The sequence below is a fragment of the Atractosteus spatula genome, chromosome 22, assembly GCF_055471065.1.
Source record: "Atractosteus spatula isolate fAtrSpa1 chromosome 22, fAtrSpa1.hap1, whole genome shotgun sequence".
Taxonomy (NCBI): Eukaryota; Metazoa; Chordata; class Actinopteri; order Semionotiformes; family Lepisosteidae; genus Atractosteus; species Atractosteus spatula.
Window position 1 is genome coordinate 14,450,674 of NC_142727.1, and position 19,424 is coordinate 14,470,097.

General features: G+C 40.9%; 1 protein-coding gene across 1 annotated transcript in view; it reads left to right on the top strand.

Annotated features, from left to right (window-relative positions):
- LOC148816852 (roundabout homolog 2-like) overlaps positions 1 to 19,424 on the top strand; it is an 87,472-nt gene that overhangs the window by 1,258 nt on the left and 66,790 nt on the right. The window lies entirely within an intron of this gene.

The window sequence follows — 19,424 nt, forward strand, 5'->3', positions numbered from 1 at the left end:
TTGATGATCTTTTTACTCCCACTGAACTTTTCCGCTTGTCACATTGTACTGTGCTACCGGAACAAAAGTTACTATAGTGACACATTTATTTTAGATAAGAATGGTATAGGAATGGATTTATCTCCGCGTAAGTGTTTAAGGATTATTCTTAATGCTTTCAAATGTATCTAGTTCTCTTTAAATATTTATGTAATGTGCACAAAATATTTGTAATGTAGATTATTGTTATCGTATTCAATATTTCGACTATCGTAACTCGCACAAGTTCTATGCATGGACATCATTGTAAGGTAGTGGTATAAGCCTTAGCTGCTAGTTTTAGCGCACTGAACTCCTTTCCCCTCTACTGAATCTGGTTTATTTAGATTTATTTAGATTTAAGCACATTCAGATGCGTAGAAGTGAATTTGTTTTTGCATTGTCATCGATACCATATTGTGCACTTAAAATATTAAGTAAGAATTTTGAGGTTAGTATATGACATCAAAGCACAAAACTATTCTATTTGTATGCCTATTTGTCCCATTTTCTGTTGATTGTCCGTAAGACTGTCTTCTATTCAGAGTGTGTATTGGCTGTGTTAAAGATATCTCCTTTTTAGGTTTAAAAATGGAAAATGTATACTTCATTTGTTTTGCGCTTATTTAAACCATTGACAAAGGAAAAAAAAAACCCACTAAACTTTAAAATTCTTCTCGGATCACAGATTGCTCCCATATGGTAATTAATGAAATAGACAGTATATTGGTATGCATCACACTTCCTTAGGTTTCAGTTTAAATGTGTTTCAGATGTCTCCACTGTTGGCAAAGCACTTCTATATGAACATCGCCAAAGGCAAAGGATAAAGAAACTTATAAGTTGCCCAAAATGAGGCTTTTGTAGTTTTCCAAGCAGTACTGTAAGGGTTTACTCTGCTTTTGATTTCATGGATATTGGTAATGCTCGGTTAGACTGTAATTATATATATTTTTTACTTGCCTGACTATTAATGGTGGCATGTTGCTCTTTTAGTTCATTTTTACGTTTAGCTCTCCAATAAAGTAAATAGTCTGTGTGAAATTTGTAGGTCTGACTCGTATGGGACCGTGTCTCAAAGAGCATCTGGGCAAGCAGTATGTTGTTAATGGGCAACGCCGTGTCTTCAAACTGCAAATAAATATCCTAGGACTGAGCCATGACAACTGTTCTCAGCCGCAGTGACTCTTCATTGTTCTAGAGGTTGAAAGGGAGACAAGATTCCAAGCCTGTGAATGCTGGTGTCAAATGATTAGTAAGAGGATGGTTAAGGATAACAGTTGGTTTTGACCTCTGCTTGGAAAGGTTGTTCCCTGACATAGGGTGTGGTATCTTTAGCTCTTGCACTTTTCAGGAGAGCGGAATTCCCTTTATGAGGATGGGGGTTGTATTTTTGGGGTCATCCATGGTGTGGGAGCAGAAATGTTTTTGTTTTCCCAGGTGATATTTGTGACTTTGAAAGGACTGCTGTGGTGTGCCTTATACAAAAAAAAACCCCACCAGCTTTGAAACGCTGTCTATAAACAGGTGTGCTGCGCAGAAGTACTGATTCTCTCAGAATGTGAAGCGACTTCAAAGATGGCTGTGTGTATAAACTGCACCAAGATTGCCATAAATAAGCACGTAGACGGTGAGGACAAAGATGCAATGTCTTTTCTCCCTCAAAACACCACCCTCCCACAGCTCATCATAGTATATGTAGGAACACTGCTTGCTTTCCCATGTTTTCAAAGAAAGTCAAGCCTAAATCCTTTGATAACTATACAAAGAGTGAATTTTTATTTTATTCAAATAATTCATCTGTTTAGCATTCTGACATTCATCTTAATTAACAGTCTCCAAACAGACTTGGAGGGTCTTTTCAGTCTGCTCGTACTTGTAACGTTCCATATGTAGGAATCAGCCTAAGCCTAAATCACCCCCATCACCACCCATCCCACAGACGCACAGCGCAGTCTTGGGGAATTTGTGCCCGCAGTATTTGGAGCATGTTGTGATTTTGCATTTATTCAAGCCATTAATGATTGCCTCAACCATTCACATGTTTTGCGGGGATTATCGAGATTTTGCAGTTTTGAAGAGTGGAAGGGCTGGTAATGGTACCATTCTGCAGTGGCTCTGCCTCTGTTTTATAGGGCAGTAAACATTGTAATCCACTGGCTCACAACATCTGGGGAAATAATCCTTCAGTGGGTCCAGATGCTCAAATAAGATAAATTCCACACAGACTGTGCTGCTTGCTTCCAGCTCTCTAGGTGTATTAGAATGTTTTTTTAACCATTAGATCTTCACGATAATAATAGTGATGATAATTCTGCAATGTGCTTGTGGACTTGTAATACTGTGCTAGAAATAAGAAATTGGTGCATTAACTTATAGTTACGTTTTCACAAAGGCTACGGCAATAGACTAAATGAAGTGGAACTTGGGGGGGGGGGGGGGATTTAGGAAGTCTGATTACGGAAAAAAAAACATCCTTTACTGTCGTATACAAAAACAAATTACTTTCTCCAGCCCTTTTCACGTCACAAAGAAAAATGTACCTAATACAATGTGGTATATAGAAGTATTATTTTCAGTCCTTCACTTTGCTACAGATTGGATTACGTTGTGGTTTCCCAATTATTTTGCTTATGTGTTTTTTTTTCTTGGATATTTTTCAACTTGTTAAACTTTGAACATTTCTATAGCTTCTGATGACTCTTCCCTGCAGACATTCAAAAAGAAAGGCATTTTAATGTTGCTTTCCTCTCTTCAAACATAACTTCACCCCCCCTCATCTCATATTCTTACTGCTTATTGGAAACACTTCCAGTTGCAGGAATAGTGGGCCCTTCTGTTTGTTTAGCAGTAAAATATGCTGATCAAGGAGTACAAAAAATGCAGCTCCCTTTTGTAAGGTGTGAGATCATAACAGGAAGAGAACACAGTTCACCCAGGTCCCTGCAGCAACAGTCCCAAGATCCTGCCAGGGATCTTTAGTGGCTACAATTGTTTTTATTGCCAGTTCTCACTTGATAAGAGACTTGTGAGCTTTTTGGAGTAAATGTGGTTTGACTGTTACCTTTAGGAAGGGAGAAGATGCAATCCTAAAGCTTCCCAGACAATAAAGAAATGCAAACAAACTAATCAGTATTTTTCCTTTTGATGTTACTGTTTAGAGCTGTGGCTTTCCTGACTTTTAGTATGCGAGGTCATTCGTATTGCTGTAAAAAACCATTAAGAAATTATAATTAGAACTTGTTACTTGCCTGCTGCGATTTCCTGTCTGTCTGTGGGACTTTTCCCAGACTTTTACTGTATAATATCTTTGAGGAAGGGATTGCACAAGTGTCTTCCTACTCTGTGCTTGACCTGGAGAGGCGGATGTTGGACTTTTTGTGAAGTGACATTAAGATACAGTTGTTGCAAAACAGACATCAAAATGATCTTAGATGCACTTGAAACATTGCCTTTCCCAAGACTAATGACCGCTGGCTGGAGATGGAGTGGGGCCTCCCTTAATTAAAGGGTTTCTGCTTCCTCTTGAGAACAGTCCTGCAGATATATAAAATAAGATAAATGGAGGAATTGCATACAAATACAACACTGCCAGCAGCATAAAAGAAATTCTGCACAAATGCACAGCGATGTAACCAATGTTACACTTTGGTGTTACACTAAAAGAGTGATACCGTACTGCTTTGAAAAGATTTGTTTTTTCTGCAAGGAAGTGACACTGCGAAGGCTCTGTTGTGTCTTGTGTCGAGACAGTAACCTCAGAGGACTTCGGTTATTACAGACAAGGCCTTTCCCAGTGGTGTTTGCGCAACGCTCTGTAATTACTGTTTGTGGGCATGTCATTACCTTGAAAGAACAATCTTTAAATATGGCTGGTAAATGTATCATACAGATGAGTCTCCTAAATCCTAAGACCACGTTACTTCTTTCAGCTGCTGTGTAAACAAGTGGACCTTTAAGTGGTAGTCAATAAACCAGGGAACAAACATAACTCTTCTGCTTGAGGGGCCTCTCTTTCCTTATCAAACCTCTGCTTCAGTGTCAGCTATACACTGGGGAACATGTCAGTAAAGTCATTTGTCTCATCAATACATAGCATTAGTAATTAACTTTTGTATTTATATATCCAGATAAACAGGTTGAGTAAATGTATATTTGTGCACTTAAAATATTAAGCAGTTCAGTGTATAGAGCTTAACTTGTATCTCTCAGCATACTTTAGGCCTTAAAGGAAATTTGCCTGCATTCCACATAATGCTGGCTATTGTGAGGGTTGTTTTATTTTATTGTAAAGCATTTACTTTCCAGTTCAAAAATAGATTAGAGGTTGCACTCTCTATAGTTTCTCTTAAGAGAAGTAGAAGTTTATTATTTGTTTTAGTTTTGACATTATTTATATACTTGGTTTACGTCGAAAACAAAAGAATCCTATTTTTCTTGTTTTGGAGTCATTATGAATAGAATGTAGTTATTGTTGTAATTGAATTACTAGAATCTATATTTTCTGTGGCTAGAAAGTAAGATGTTTCTGACTTGTATATTTAGAAATTGTGGATTTGTGAGTTACACGAAAGTAAGTTTCTTTCAGAACCAAATAAATAAGCAGGCTTGCAATTTAACGTTTAAGAGACACAGAACAGCTCTGTACACCATTGGTGCTGACAGAGCACTCTAGTTAACCTTTGAACCCTCGACTGTTTGACATGGCTGTCTGTCCTGAGTCCAGAAACAACAATGCAGCATCATCAATCTCCAGAGTATGTGTCACTGAGTCATGGACAGATTAATGGTTGTTTGCATTTGTTCCAAATGATAATATAGAGTCCTCTGTATTCCTGACCAGAGCACATAGCGTGAATCAAGTTGAGTGAGATATCTAAATCAGTTTTTTAAAAAAAATAACTTTGAGCTATCTCAAACCTAAGTTAACTTTGCAATATCTAGAAATGTAATATCAATAAAAGTCTTGAATTTAAATCTCATTTTATTTGGCTCTCCCATTTAATGGTGGTCTTCATTTACATGCATATTTTTTTTACTTGAGTCTTTGTTTCATGTTAGTTACATCTTTGGTGTTTTTTGTTTAGAGGAGACGCACAGAAACAAAAAAAAGACAAAAGTCATAGTTCTTTCTTTGCTTTGCACAGGGGCCTTTGTTTTCCCTGTTTTTACAGACGCTTCTCTTGTTTTACGGTTTCAGCACGTCTGTGTTCCAGTAATGTGAAAACAGCACAAAAGGAGCTGAGCGTATGAAGTGCCCAGGCAAATGGGTTTAAGGGCTCTTCATTCAGCAACACTCTCACTCTTTGAACGCTCCACTTCAAGAACTGGCACACAGAAACAATTTTGACAAAACATTTGCCTCTGCTGTTTCTCGGAACAGAATTCTAATCACTGAGCACAGCCCCTGCTAACAGATTTTCCACAGGCCGCCTAGGACAGTAGACATCAAATTGAAACTATAAACCTTGTCAAGGCTTGTAAAATGGTTAAAAACAAAACTGAAGTTTAAGTAATAGTTTCAGAGAAGTCAATCAAACCGCACCGTCATTAATTTCGAAGGCCGAATAAGATGATTGAATAATCATCTTATTGCATGTTTTATAAGGTAAACAAATTTGATACCACTTCATACAGCTGGGTGGCTTGGGGCCATCTAGGTAAAGGATGGCTCTCCGCTAGGATGTGAAACAACCACCTGTGGTCAGAGGTGCCTACTGTAACTAGTTCTCCAGACTGCCACCATTGCACGTTGAAACCAGAGAGTGAATGTCCTGATGCACAGCTCAGCACACAGAGTGTGGTGAGGCTTCTAGGCTGGAGAGGTGTTTGGACTCTCACGGTGTTGTCTCCACAGCAGAGCCACGAGCTGGGCAGTGGCAGAGAGCTGTAAGTAGCTGCAGGCTGAACTCCCGGAATGGGAATGCCGGAGTGGTGCTCTGCTGGTCTAGCGGGCAGGGTGATCATGTTCTCCATGCTTGTGTGCGACCAGTGGCTATGAGGCGTGAAGCGTGTTGGGGAAACACAGCAGGAAGTAATAAGGGGAGTGTGCGTGGGCTGCTGTCTGAGTAGAAATGGGAAGGTTTCGCTGGTCCTCTCACAGGGGGTGTTAAAAAAAGCCAGAAACTAGCAGAACTTGGTTCCTGATCTTTAGACACACTTATTATTTCCAAATCTATCTGACCTCTTGATTGGTGTAAGTGTGAGAAATGCCCTGTGTGAGCATGAAAGCATGAACGGTTCTTGTTCTGGGCTTTTGAAAATCTGTCATGTTTGTCTGCACTGGATCAAAATATACTGTTTTCTGTGTTTCCTTGTGGGAAGGTGTTACAGTTTGCTGAACTTTGGCTTTGTATAATTAGGATTTTAATTTATTTCTCCTCAGTTTTTGGGTTAGTATCAAGATGGGTACATAAAAAATATCCAAATGATTGTGCAGGCAATAAAATGCTGTGCTTTGTTTTACCAAATCCTAATGCAATAGAAGAAAATCTTGCAGCAGACTTGTAATTGCACAGCAACATTATGCTACATGTTAACACTTTTAATAATGTTATGCAGGGCAAGAGAATCCTTCTGAGGACATCCTTCAAGATTATTTATTTAGGAAAGTATAATAAAAAGGAAATTGTAAATCCATGCAACAATTATTAAATTAAGGCTAGTGCTGATTCATCAACAGTGAAGTACTAATCCAATTTTAAAATACATCATGGCACGTTTTCTGCGTTTTTTTTGTGGGAATTTGCATTTTCCTACAGGCTTTTTTTCTGCAGCTAAAGTTAATTAAATGGGCCACAGGACGGAAAAAACATGCAGATACCAAATCAGGCACAGCCACAGCACACTATCGAATCTACCTACAGTGATGTGAAGGCAAGCTGTCCTAGTTCTCTTGCTGATACAGTGCATCATCAGTGATCATGGAAAACAGGGAGCAGTGAGGAATAAATATTCAGATGCAGACAGGCAGAGAATGCTTTGAGACAAAGGCACAGATAGAGTGGAGCAGACACTGGCATACATATTAAACACGCACGGGTAGACTGCAAAACAGACAGTGTCGCAGCGCAAAAGAGAAGTCTCACAGAAAGACAAAAATATCCTGTGCACAAGCACGGCACAAAGGATGCACCCACACGCATGGATATGCAGAACATAAAACGTCCCACATATTAGGGGTTTTCACCTCCAGCTTTGCATTAGTCATCCCTGTGCCTGAGCCTTGTATGTGTTCCTGTGCATGTGTATGTTTGGCTGCGTCTATAGAAATAAATTGCTCACCATGTGCCGTGAGTTTAGAACATATGTGAGCCAGGGTGTCTTTTGACCTGTGTGCATGAGCGGTGCCTGCGCTCAAGGTGCCGATATAAATAGAGACAGCCTCTCGGAGACAGATGAGTTCGAGGAGAGCATCGCCGCTGTGTCAGTCGCCCCTCTCCCCCACCCCTGCCTCAACCCCCAGCAAGTTTGCCAGGGATTCAAGCAGAGACTCCAGATTGTATCGGAGAGCAGAGGACGCCGGCAGTGTCTGACGCACTTAAAGAGCGGAGAGGCTGTGCCAGGACTGGGGAAGTGTGCGAAGCAGAGAGGGAGGGGAGAGGGGCAGGCGGCACCCAGCAGGGTGCCGGGTCCGGCAGACTGCAGCCAGGCTTCTGCACAGCAAACATTGCTGAACTTGCTGGCGTTCCTTTCGAGCTGGATTGTAAAGGACACCTCAAACACGGGCCATATTGACATATGGGCACTTCCTTAGGAACTGTGCTTTGAAAGGCTCCAGTCCTTCCTCAGTGACTCATCTTCATTAGGATGAGCACTTATATACCCCTTTATGCTGACTTTTGTCTTTCTTTCTCAACATTTTATCCCTCACGTACTGCAGAACTGCCGAAATGAGCTGCCTTCACGAGTCTCATAATGCCGTTCCTATTTACTGAGTGTGTTTGCTGGAACATTAACAGAAAGCACTAGGAAGCCTAGATAAAGATCAGAAATTACTGCGGCAAGAGTCTATAATGTTGCAGTAAGTTCAAAGAAGAAAGAAAAATGAAGATGTAAATTTTCAGGAATGTCTGCTATCTAAAAAATTCATGAATAGAAAAAAATGCATTTTAATTTTAATTGCTGAGATTAATATTACTAAATATCTTTTGCCTTGCAGCCTGAATGAAAACCATAAAAGGCTCTGCTTTCATGCTGTATCTCAGAACATAGAACTCTTACAAGACCCCATTTAGTTTTTTTCCCCCTTTTCTGGAATGCTTTTAGTATGAACCCCTCCTTCTTGCCCAAACCCCACACACAAGTCAAAAAGTGGGTGTTGAGCAGCATGTACTTTCAGTGGATTACTGCATCAGCACTCCTGATGGCTGGTCCTATTTGTGTGGCTGTGTCGGTTACAGAATTTCTCCTTTGTCATGGACAAGCCTCTTCAACTGCTTTGACACCATATTAAGAGGCACGGGAGTTTGGAGATTTTTTAAGTGCCCAGTAATAAACTCCAGCAGTCCTCAGGCACTTTTATCAAGAGAGATAAGAGGGTGTTATCTTGGAATTCCTATGTGCTCCCTGGTCCAATCTGTAGAGGAATTACCAATATAACCCCAAGTCATTTCTCAGGGAGAATTCTGATCCCTGCCTCTTTAAATCAGTGGTTGTTAATTACACAACAAATTGGCAGCAGAACATCTGTTAAATCTCTGATAAGACAGCTTGTCATCTCCAACAGACATGGCAAAATGTATTCTGGCAGTTTTGCTTTTGCTGGAGAATCGGTGAGTGCTCAACGATTGTATTGATCAATCATAAATCATTTCCACTTTAACAGTATGGCGCTTCCTTAATGGTTTTGTCAGTTGCATTTTAGCTGTGTTAGAATATTTAGTGAAAATGAAATATTTTCAACACATTCTGGTAATTTATAAGGACTCTTTACTATGGTATTTACTGCATTGCATGTCATAGATGAATTGCAATGTTTAAATGTTAGATGTATGTTTGTATATATGTGTACAGAAAATGTTGTATATAGAGCACTATATGGTGTGTACTGTATATGCACGTATAGCATATACACATTTCTAAACATGATCCGTAATTCTGTATTCATAAATGGGTTTCAATTAGAATTTTCACAACTATTTTTCTATTCTAAAATTAATTCATGTCTAAAGATTTCACGTCATTGTGATTAAATGAATATGTAGACTGGAAATGACATCTACTGTACCTCCACCTTATTTTCAAATCGGCATTTGAGCAGAGTCGAGCCAGGGATGTAGGTTCTCGCTGGAATTTAGGGGGAATTAGGGGGTCTAATCACTAATCACTAATACTCGGGAACAAAACAGAGACACGCTCTTGGGAGTGTGTGTGTATGGGCGGTGGGAGCGGGGATTATTTCTTCTTCAGTCTTTCACAGAAGTCATTTCCTCAGCGTTTTGTTCATTTCCTTCTGCGATGACAAAATAAGGAAACGTCCTTAGCATCTCGCTCATGCCTGGGAAACTCCAGGATAGGCAGAGAGTGAACAAGCCCCTGGACCACTTCCCCCTCCTCCCCTGCTTGCACTGCCACAGCCACACAGATAGCCCAAACCACCCAGGCCTCTGCAGCCCCAGAGCCCGGACAGAGCTTCTGTGCTGGAGCTGCAGATTGTCTGTTATCACAGGGATCTCAGGACTGCAGTTACAAGGTAATTACACCCTGTGGAGATTTGAGAACAATGGTGACTGGAGTATTTTCATTTGGATAAGGCTGGAGTTTCTCATTAAAAATTATTTTCATTACATAGCATTAAGCCAGTTATAAAAAGAAAACAACACAATGCCACTTGTGGTAGTAACTGTTAAATTAATGGAATTTTCAACCTCTTTCACCAGAGAGCTAATTTGATAGCGTCCCGCAATTAACAAATGTGTTCTCAACATATTCTGCGGACAAGACAGAAAAAAAGGGTTGTCAGACAGTGTAATGGAGTTACAACAACAATGTGATATTGGTAAACTTATTAGAGAGTGAGCATTTAAGGACCTGGCTTGTGATGTTTGTTGCAATCATCGTGCAACTTTGTGGGTCACTCTTAAGAGAGAGACAAAATAAGCACAGCTTAGTTCTTAGTTGGTGTTGATTTCCTTTGCTGCTCTGGGTATTTTCAGTTTTGGGCATATGGAGGATATCTTTTGGGCATATGGAGGATATCGGAAACTATAGATAAACTAAGACCAAGAAATAATAAATGGAAAGATACTAGAACTGCATATATTTAAGCATCTTAAAGATAAAGCGCTACCTTTTCCTGCAGATGTCTGGATACTGAGTGAACGTTAGTGTGTGCAGCTGCGATACAGTTGTAAATGTACTCGGACCTTTTCTGCGGCCACCTGGCCAGCATCAGAACAAATCAGCTCATTATGTTGCTTAAACATCCAGACTCGTATAAGAGCTTGAAAAAAAATATTGCATGTTGCCCCCCCACCCCCCCCCCCCCCCAGCTATTAACATGTCATCAGGTACGTGTTAAGAAAAAACACGTGAAAGTGGAAGGCTTTGTGGAGTCCCCTCGCGCGGCTCTGTCTGGTGAGACTCCGGAGCTTCGAGGGTCGCGCCGAGGCCGGGATCCACCTCGCCCTGTCCCCCGGCTTCCTGTTCCCCGCGGGCTGTCGGACAGGATGTGCCCCGCTCAGGGTGCTCTGCTGCGGCTAATTCCTCGGAATGCGGCCGCAACCCGATCAGGATGTGTCTGCTCTTCCACCCAGCTGTGTTCTGTCGCAGCCGGCTCCCCAGCCCTGAACCTCTTTTATTAGCTCTGCGCCCAGGGGGTTTTATTACAGTCTTCCAGACAACACGTTACAGCTGGGCTGCAGCCCCGCTGTCGCACACACACCAACAATATCTTATTCATGCTCCCCCACTTGGATTGACAAACCCTCACAGGGCGTACACATGCCTTGGTTACAGAAAATCCCTTTTCGAGATGATGTATGCATGGGGCCTGCATTTAAAGTGTGTAATGTCATGGGAGAGGAAGATATGTTTGGTCTGTTCATTCATTGTTGAAACAGTAGAACTTATTTTCATAATTCAGATTCTGGAACAGCGAGGTCCTCAGGGTGTTCCCTAAATCTCACTTTATTCCCATGGAACATCTATAAACATTTCAAAGTCCAACATGCATTGCTCTGGGCTTGCTGTTGTGCTTTATAATTTCCATTTAATATGATTTCAGTTTAATCATACAGACCTTAAAGTCTACTGACATATCAAAGCTCAGCACATAAAGTGTTGCTCCTGATGTTTTGCTTTCTCTATATGTAAAGGCGTGATGCTGATGGTTTCTGGTTCCAGCTGCATTACTGACAAGACATTGAGGTTTCTGGTGTTATCCATATTTCAGCACACTCAATTGTAATTGAGACCAGGCACACACACACACAGGCTATGCTAATGTAATGGGTCTCATAGTATACCGTCAGGCTCTTGTATTGACAGTCTCTCCCCAGGGCTCTCAGAAGCAAGGGGCTGATCCTGTGGTGGGTGTTTGTGCTGTTTTTGTCGACGGCACAGCTCCAGTGCTGAGAGACATGGCAAATCGAATCCTATTGCACGGGCTACAGTAATTAAAACTAGATACTGATTTGCATTAGGAACTATTGTTAATAAACTAAAAAAAAGGGTGGTTAACATGTGACAGCGTAATCTGCAAACTTAAGTGACAGCTCTGTCAAGCGAGTAAAACGTGCTGTCTTTGCTTGTGTGACACAAAAAAGATCTGCGTGTTAATTCCTTGCTACTTCAGCCAATTTAAAGAGAGCCTTTTTTTGTTAATGCTTAAATTGCTTTAGAAGTACTTTACCTGGGGCCAATAAGATTTCCTTGAATGGCACATTGTGAATGCTTGGGGAAAAGGCTTAAGCTGAGGGCCTTCAAGTCCTAAAGCACCCTTTCTATGTGCAGAGCACCTCAAGGTTTTCTAAGATAAGGCAGCAAAAACAAAGGCCTGGTAAACGATTTCAAATGTGCTGGAGCACTCAAGTGCTTATCTCTCCACCTGAAATCTTCACAGGAACTGGCAGTGACAATGAAGAATGTGCTCATGGTGCTTCAGGAACAATACAGCTGTTTGTGTGAGGATTGTGCCACTGTTTGCTGACAGTGGGTAATAAAAAATTCTAGGTTATTTGCAAAGTGGGGAAAAGACATTTCTGTCACAATGTCAACAGATTTGGAGTTGCCCCCTCAGGTAGTTCGTTGACTTGTTTGCCTGTTTATTTTTCCAAGGGCACTGGTGTAAATATGGATTGGAGCACACTTACATTGTAGCTGAGATTGAACCACTCACCCCCTGTAGTACCGAACTGAACTAAGACAGCAAACCTCTCCAGTCGGGGAAAAAACAGATGAAAGAACCAAAAACCTCTTTGACTAGGAAAAACAGATAAAAGACTCCTCACACGACGGCGTCATGTCGCATGAAGCATTTTAGCCTCTGGAGCCCCGAGTTTAGGTTGGTAAAGTTTTGTTAACTTCTTAGAAGTTCTAGTTTGTCTGCAAAAGCTCAGTTTGACATCACATTAACAAATATTTTCCCCCTTTTAGTCTACAGCGTATGGGTGGAGTTCTCTGTGCAACCACATTAACATTCTACACTCATTCTAGAATGTTCTTGACCTCCCATCATCAAGCTTTCTTTTATCTGGCAAGTCTAAGACATCGTAAATCACCAAGAATTGCCCTCAAAGTACAATCCTTGTTGACTTGCAACACCATTTCTCCTGTGCTGTTTAAGCATTTTTTGTTTGGCCATCACATTTGCATAACGCTAGAGTTGCAACACTTCCTTGCGGTATAGCTTGGTGTCTGCTAATGTTACCTGACACTAATTTATGATTTTATTTCTTTTCCTGGAGCATGACAGGAGGAGATTCCTACTTTTTTTCCGCCGTCTCCTCATTTCTCACACAAAATGTATCCACGCTGCTGACAGGACTCAGGTGTCAATGTTACGTTGGAGCTGACAGAAAGTTTTGAAGCTGTTTTGTTAATCTCTTTACAAGACTCTTTTCTTTCTCCTCCAATCACTGAGACCTCCAGCAAAGACACTGTTTTAGTGCAAAACTGTGCCAAATAATTTCCTTTTTGAATGCGGCCAGCCCATTTTTTTCCCTACTTTTAACAGAAACCTAATTGTAAAGGCCATGGCTTTACGGCCTGTGCTTGTTATTCTCATGCAAGTACCCCTTTGTTGTCAGCAGCAGTGTCAAAGAAAGGGATTGAGGTGGTGGTGGTGGGGTGGGAGGGGGTTGGTGGTAGAAGCTCCACTCTTTTTCTCCCAGTTTCACTTAGGGAAATAAGGCAGCATTTGCAAATCAATTCCTAGGCTTCAACTGAAGAAGAGAGAAGGCCGTAAAACAACTAACGGAGGGGGGGTTGAGGTTTGTAAAAAGAATTGCAGATGAGGGTAAAAAAAGGAAAGTTAGTCATTCCTCTGTACCCTTTCTCTTTCTCTCTGCCCCTCTTTCTCCTCCCTTCTCTCTAGTCTCTTTTCTCCCTTTCTCCTTCCCTCCACTAGATGCTATATCTATAGCAACTGTATTTACTGGAATTACAATCTGAAAAGGGCTTTACAGCCACAGACAGATTGCGTGAGCAGGGGTGAGGGGCGAGGGGTGGAGGGGAGTATGAGGTTCTTGAGGGGTGTTTTGATTTATTTTTTAATGACTGAAATTGAAGGTGCCATTTCAGGGTTTACCAAGACCATACTACTGACTGAGCTCGGGTGTCAGGGGTGTGTGTTAGATCCCTATTGAAACAACTGCTCTTGTCGTTCGTCTTCATCCTGAAAGAAACCTAAGGACCAATGCTTGTTTGAATAAATGAATTAAATCACAGCTTACAAATATAATCCAGTGAATAAAGATGAATATAATATTGTCCAGTGGAAAATGTCTGTTGTGAGTTATAAAGCAGAAAGCTGGGTTTATATTAACTAGGCCTGTCTGTGGTAATCAGTGAAAGTTTGGGGGATGAAAAGGTTCCTTTTACAGGCTCTTAAAAAATTAGCAATCATTAAACTGACCCCTGACCTCTCCAGGGGGATTGGGAACTGTTGTCAAGGAGATACCCAAGTATGGCACCCTGACTCCAGAGCCCGATCACAGAAGAGAGAAAGCACCAACACTCAAAACGTATGCATCTGACAGTCAGCACCTCAAAACACTTCCCTTTAGCTCATCTAGTTTCAAATCGCATAGAACAATACCAGTTAAACAAGGAGAAGCATTAGTAACGAGTGATTTGGCAGTGTTGACTATCATACTTGAAATGAAAATTTTCAATAACATTGTATTTGAATATGCAGCATTACTCGGTCATTAAAGCAGGTTATTCTTTACTGAGTTACTTGAAGAAGGTCGTGAAATGGTATTGTTCTGCGTCTTATTTTTCTTATTTTATTTTACACTATTAAAACGGTGGAGTTCTCCATTGAGTGGAAGGTCTGACTGATGTACAGATCCATCTGCCCACAGCTGTGCACGCCGATCGATAGGTGAAATCATGTACAGTGTGGAGTGATTTGTAGGCTACAGGTAGGCCCATGGATTTATAGCAGGATGTGTTGTGTTCTCTAAATGACACGTGCACCCGGCCCCTCAGCCCCATGCACTGCAAACCGTCGTGCCTGCTGTGGTTTTGTGTGAGTGGAGAGGGAAGGAAAAAACACCCCGTTTTGTAAAAATGAAATAAATCTGCTTAGCTCTGAAAAGCCAGCTTTGGCAGCTTTTGCTTCCAGCCCCAGTGACACCGGCGTTTTAGAGCAAGCTGGCAGCTGTAGTCATCTGCTGTGCTGTGCTGTGCTTCCTGCCTGTTACAGCAAGGTCACCTCTCTGACTCAATAACTTAAAAGAACTGCAAGCACTGCGCTGTCTCTCGATTCAGGTTTACTGCTATCTTCGTTACAGCACAAACTCGGCTCGGCTGCTGCTTCTGCATGCTTCCCTTCACTCCTTTATCTCCTGCTCTGAAATGCCTGTAGCATACCCATTAGATTCAGGCGGTGGCTGGAAAGCAGTCTGCAGAGCTGGGAAGGGAGTTAGGCTTTGTTTTCTCAAAAGCTGCCCTGTTTGGAAGGGTGCAACTATGGCAAATGTGTTACAGGATTCAGTACAATTACCAGCCTCAGTCCACCATCAATCTAATTACATTCTGGTGGAACCATGTTCAGAATTGATCTGAAACCCCGACACAGTAACGCTGGAAGGTTTTCTTAACTTTGGACTGATTTTGCATTCGAAAAGAGCTTTCATTGTGGGGATTTACATAAAATAGGGACAATGACTGTTAGTTGTGCTGTTTTGTTTTTAAAGAAAAACCTTCTGTATTGTGGAAAAGGTCCCTTTATACCATGTGTGTCTTGTTCTGCACCCTCCTCCTGTGCTTCTGAAGGGGAGGATCCGTGGGTGTCTGTAAGTGAGAGTGCGCTTGTTGTCTGATGTTAACGGGTGTCTCTCACATGCTGTTTGCTTGTGACACCGGGCCTTGCTCAGAGATTGTTTAAGAGAAAGGCAGATTTTTAATGGGCCAGTGAAAGTGAAAAACAAGATCTGATGTCCCTATCCCTTTCATTTCCAGAATGTCTATATGTGTGTGTTTAAATATAAAGAAAGAACAGGCATTCAGAAGAGTTAATTACATAAATATTCAGATAGTTGGGATGAATGACTTCAGAGTACTTTTTTTCTGCTTGACGCAAATGACTTTCAGCTTTTTAAATGTATGCATTCAAAAGCACAACTAAGAATGTATAATATCAAATGGATGGGAAAAGAACAACCTATTTATGATATTTTTCCACACCCTGTCTACCAATAAGATCAGTGTGATTTCTTGACTCATCAGTTGATAGATACAGGCAGTATGGGTTAACAGAATACTTGGATATTCTGTACAGCACTCTAGAACAGACTGCAGTTCAACGCAATTGTGTTTTCAATGTAAAACTGATAAAATCCAGTCAGATAATATCTTGTGACTCTGCTTCCAAGAATATTGTATGTTCTCTCTAGCTTAGTCCAAATCTGCGTGCAGTGTTTCATGCAGTCTCTCCTCTGCAGCTATCTGAAATGGTTACTCAAATGAAATCCATCAAATACCTTAATCAAGTGTATTATTTTCATCTTAGTCTATCTGCACGTATCCACACACAGCTCGCACCATGCAGAATAGTGAATGCAGCTTCCAGGCTTGACTGTTCTAGTGCATTGTTTGCTTGTGTATCCAGAACGTGATCTTGACATGTTGCAGTACATTCACAAACTCAGCTACATCGATTTTGGTTTAAAAAAGCAATGCTTGAGCATATGTCGCCTGCTTGGACGTCTTTGAATTGGCTTTCCACAGATTTCAGAATGAGATTCAAAGTGCTGCTGCTCCCTTGTTTAAGGGCTTGAATGCCTTGTCTCCTGTGAACATCAGTGGACTTGCTTGTTAAGCATCTGCATGTCATTTGCAGTGTCTTCAGACACTGGCTTTCCTTCAGTTCCCATCACGAGGCTCCACGCCCTGGGAGATGTGCTTCCTGTTGTACCTCCAGCACCATGGAATCATCACCTGGCCCATATCAGATCCTGAAAATGAGTCACCACTTGCAATATCTGTCTTAAGAGTCATTTATATACCCCAACTTTTAATTCTTGTAATTTTTGTATATACAATGTCTCTTTTGATTATTTTATTTTGAAGCATCTTGAGATGATGTACCAGCAAAGATGCTATACAGTAGGTATAGTAAGTAAATACAATATAGAGCTATACCGCAAGTAAGTAAATGCTGTACAGTGTGTAGGTGGTTGTTATTAAAGATAGTAGAACAGCTGAACTGAAGACCAGGGATGTTACAGTTGTACTATATAATTTACTAATACTAATACTAGTCCAGAGATGTTACAGTGATACTATATCATTTACTAATGCAATCCTGTCTTGAGTACAGTGCTCAATACTGGTCAACATTTTTCAAACACATTGCAGTTGGTAAAGATGTCAGCAACCCAGACAATACCAAAAATAAAAGGTATGCTCCGTACATAAACTGTACCAAAAAGATCATCAGATCTTTTGGAGCAAAGAACCCTGCGAGGAGCTTTTCTCAAAGTTTTGGAACTGCTAAAATTGGTCAAATTTGTAAGATGCCTTATACTGCTGCATGGTTGTGATTTCTTTAAACAGTCTGGTGCTTTGTGTCATTACAAAATAAGGAAATGAAGGATTAAGGTAAAATTGAAAGCATTGTCTTTATTCTTAAAAATGTGCTTGCGGGAGCTGTATATATCTCAACTCACAATCAGTCTGCTTTGGTTCAGTATAGTTTATCCGCGTGGGTCTGGGTGCAATTTCCCTTGGTATTACATGGGATAGCTGCCTCCCTCTCTCTTCTTCATTCCAGTGGTCATAGTCTCAGGTTATTTCCCTGTACAACTGCCCCCCCACACTTCATTACTTCCATCTCTGCAGTAATCTCACCTTCAGCCTGGCTCTGCCTCTCAGCTTCATTCAGCCCCGATGGCCTGGCATGAGCAGTAGAATCTTTATATATTGCTAAAGTTATTACATATTGTCCAGTGGGCACCTTTACTCTGGCGTACCTAGCATGATGGAAAGGTATAACTCGCAGCTGGTTTCAGCTGATGAGTTCAACGCCCCTAAAGGCAGACAACCCTTAACTGGTAGACAAAACGCTGAGGTGCGCTTTACAGACGCACAACTCTGCCAATGACCAAGCATGACATCAAGCTAGGAACATTCTAAGAGCAGGAAGACTTGTATCCTTTAATTTAATTTTCTCCATTAACATTCCTGGGCGTTAATGGGTTCCTTAAAGGAAACACAAGTGAACAACCCATACAGTATCTGGCACACATTCTCACACAGTCTCAATTTGTTTTGTTGTTTTGTTGCTCCGCTGCCCTGATTCAGAGCCCAGGTGATGTGGTACCCTGTGGCCACACTGCAAACAGATTAGCTCAGTTTCCAGAGTCTATTCCCCTTTAAAAACCTCTGTGTAACATTTCCACTTGGGCAAGTTTCGCAGCCCGGCCTGTAATATTTATAAAGCTGCTCTCAGCGCCTTGTCCTGCTGGGTCTCCAAACCTACCCCCTGCCAACAAAAGTCTGTTCCACTTTCTATATGTGTCTCCTGAAAGCTATTAGCTGAACTCTGCTGGTCTTGCCTCCTCATTTCCCAGCTAAAAACAAGCCCCCTGTAGAAAGGTTTTGTGTGATTTTGGGCAAACACAGGCTTGCAAAATCTACTCCCACATTAAAATCTATCAGGCCTGCCCCTACAGAGATATCAATACCCTATTTATATCTCTACTGTAGCTTTTGTGTCCTAATGACAACTTAACAAGGAAGTATTCAGATGGCTGAACATTTTTTAAAACCATCTGAATTTTGTACATTTATACATTGTCATATCTATAGAACTGTCTCCTACCAAGATATCGCTGCAATGGCATTCCACATCTTAACTATTCTTTAAGAAACAAAGAAATGTGTTCTGATTCAATTTCTGAAAATAACAGATCACAGAAATGTTGGCTCTTACAGTTCCTCCTGCCTGTCTTCTTATTCTGTCTTTATTAATACCTTACAGGAAAAAAAGAAGATTACCATCTTTTTTTAAAAAGGACGTAAATCACTTCTTTCGTACAAAATGTTATGAGGTATTTACTTTCCTTTGATAAAAATCAGCATCACAAATGTGGTTTCTGTTATCCAATGTATATTGGGCCAAGGGCAGTAGAGAAAAATCAAAGCATCCGTTTTTACTGTTATTTATTCAAGTGTTGCTGGTTTTCTACATCACTTGTTTATTTGCATCACAAAGCCACTGAAAGCTGAAATCTTCCTCATTCAAATTGTGTGGTTTGACCAGTACTGCTTAATAACATTCCCATTTTTGGAATTTTTCATTTATTCAAATCCAGTTGGGTAATTGGGTGTGTACTGAATTTTGAAATTGTAATTCAGGACAGAAATGCAGTAGGTGGTTCACACTGAAAGGTCTCTGATGCAGCATCTTCTCTGATCCCCGAAGTAAGAAATGTATTTTAGGCTGTGGTCTGTCGTGTCCCAAAATGGGTCACAAATTGACATCAACAGAGTTTATCGGAAGACGCGGTGATTCTGCCCCAAACCGAGACAGTGCTTTAATTAAATTGAGCTTTCCCTAAATGAAACAGATGTTTACATCTCTAGAAATATTTACATATGAAAACAGCCATGAATAAAACATTTCTCTGAAGAGGTAAACCGGGAGTATAAAGTGGTTCTCCTTCAGGTTTATGTTTACGGACAGAATTCTCTCCTTTCATGTTTTTTTTTAACTCTTATTTTGCTTGACTTCA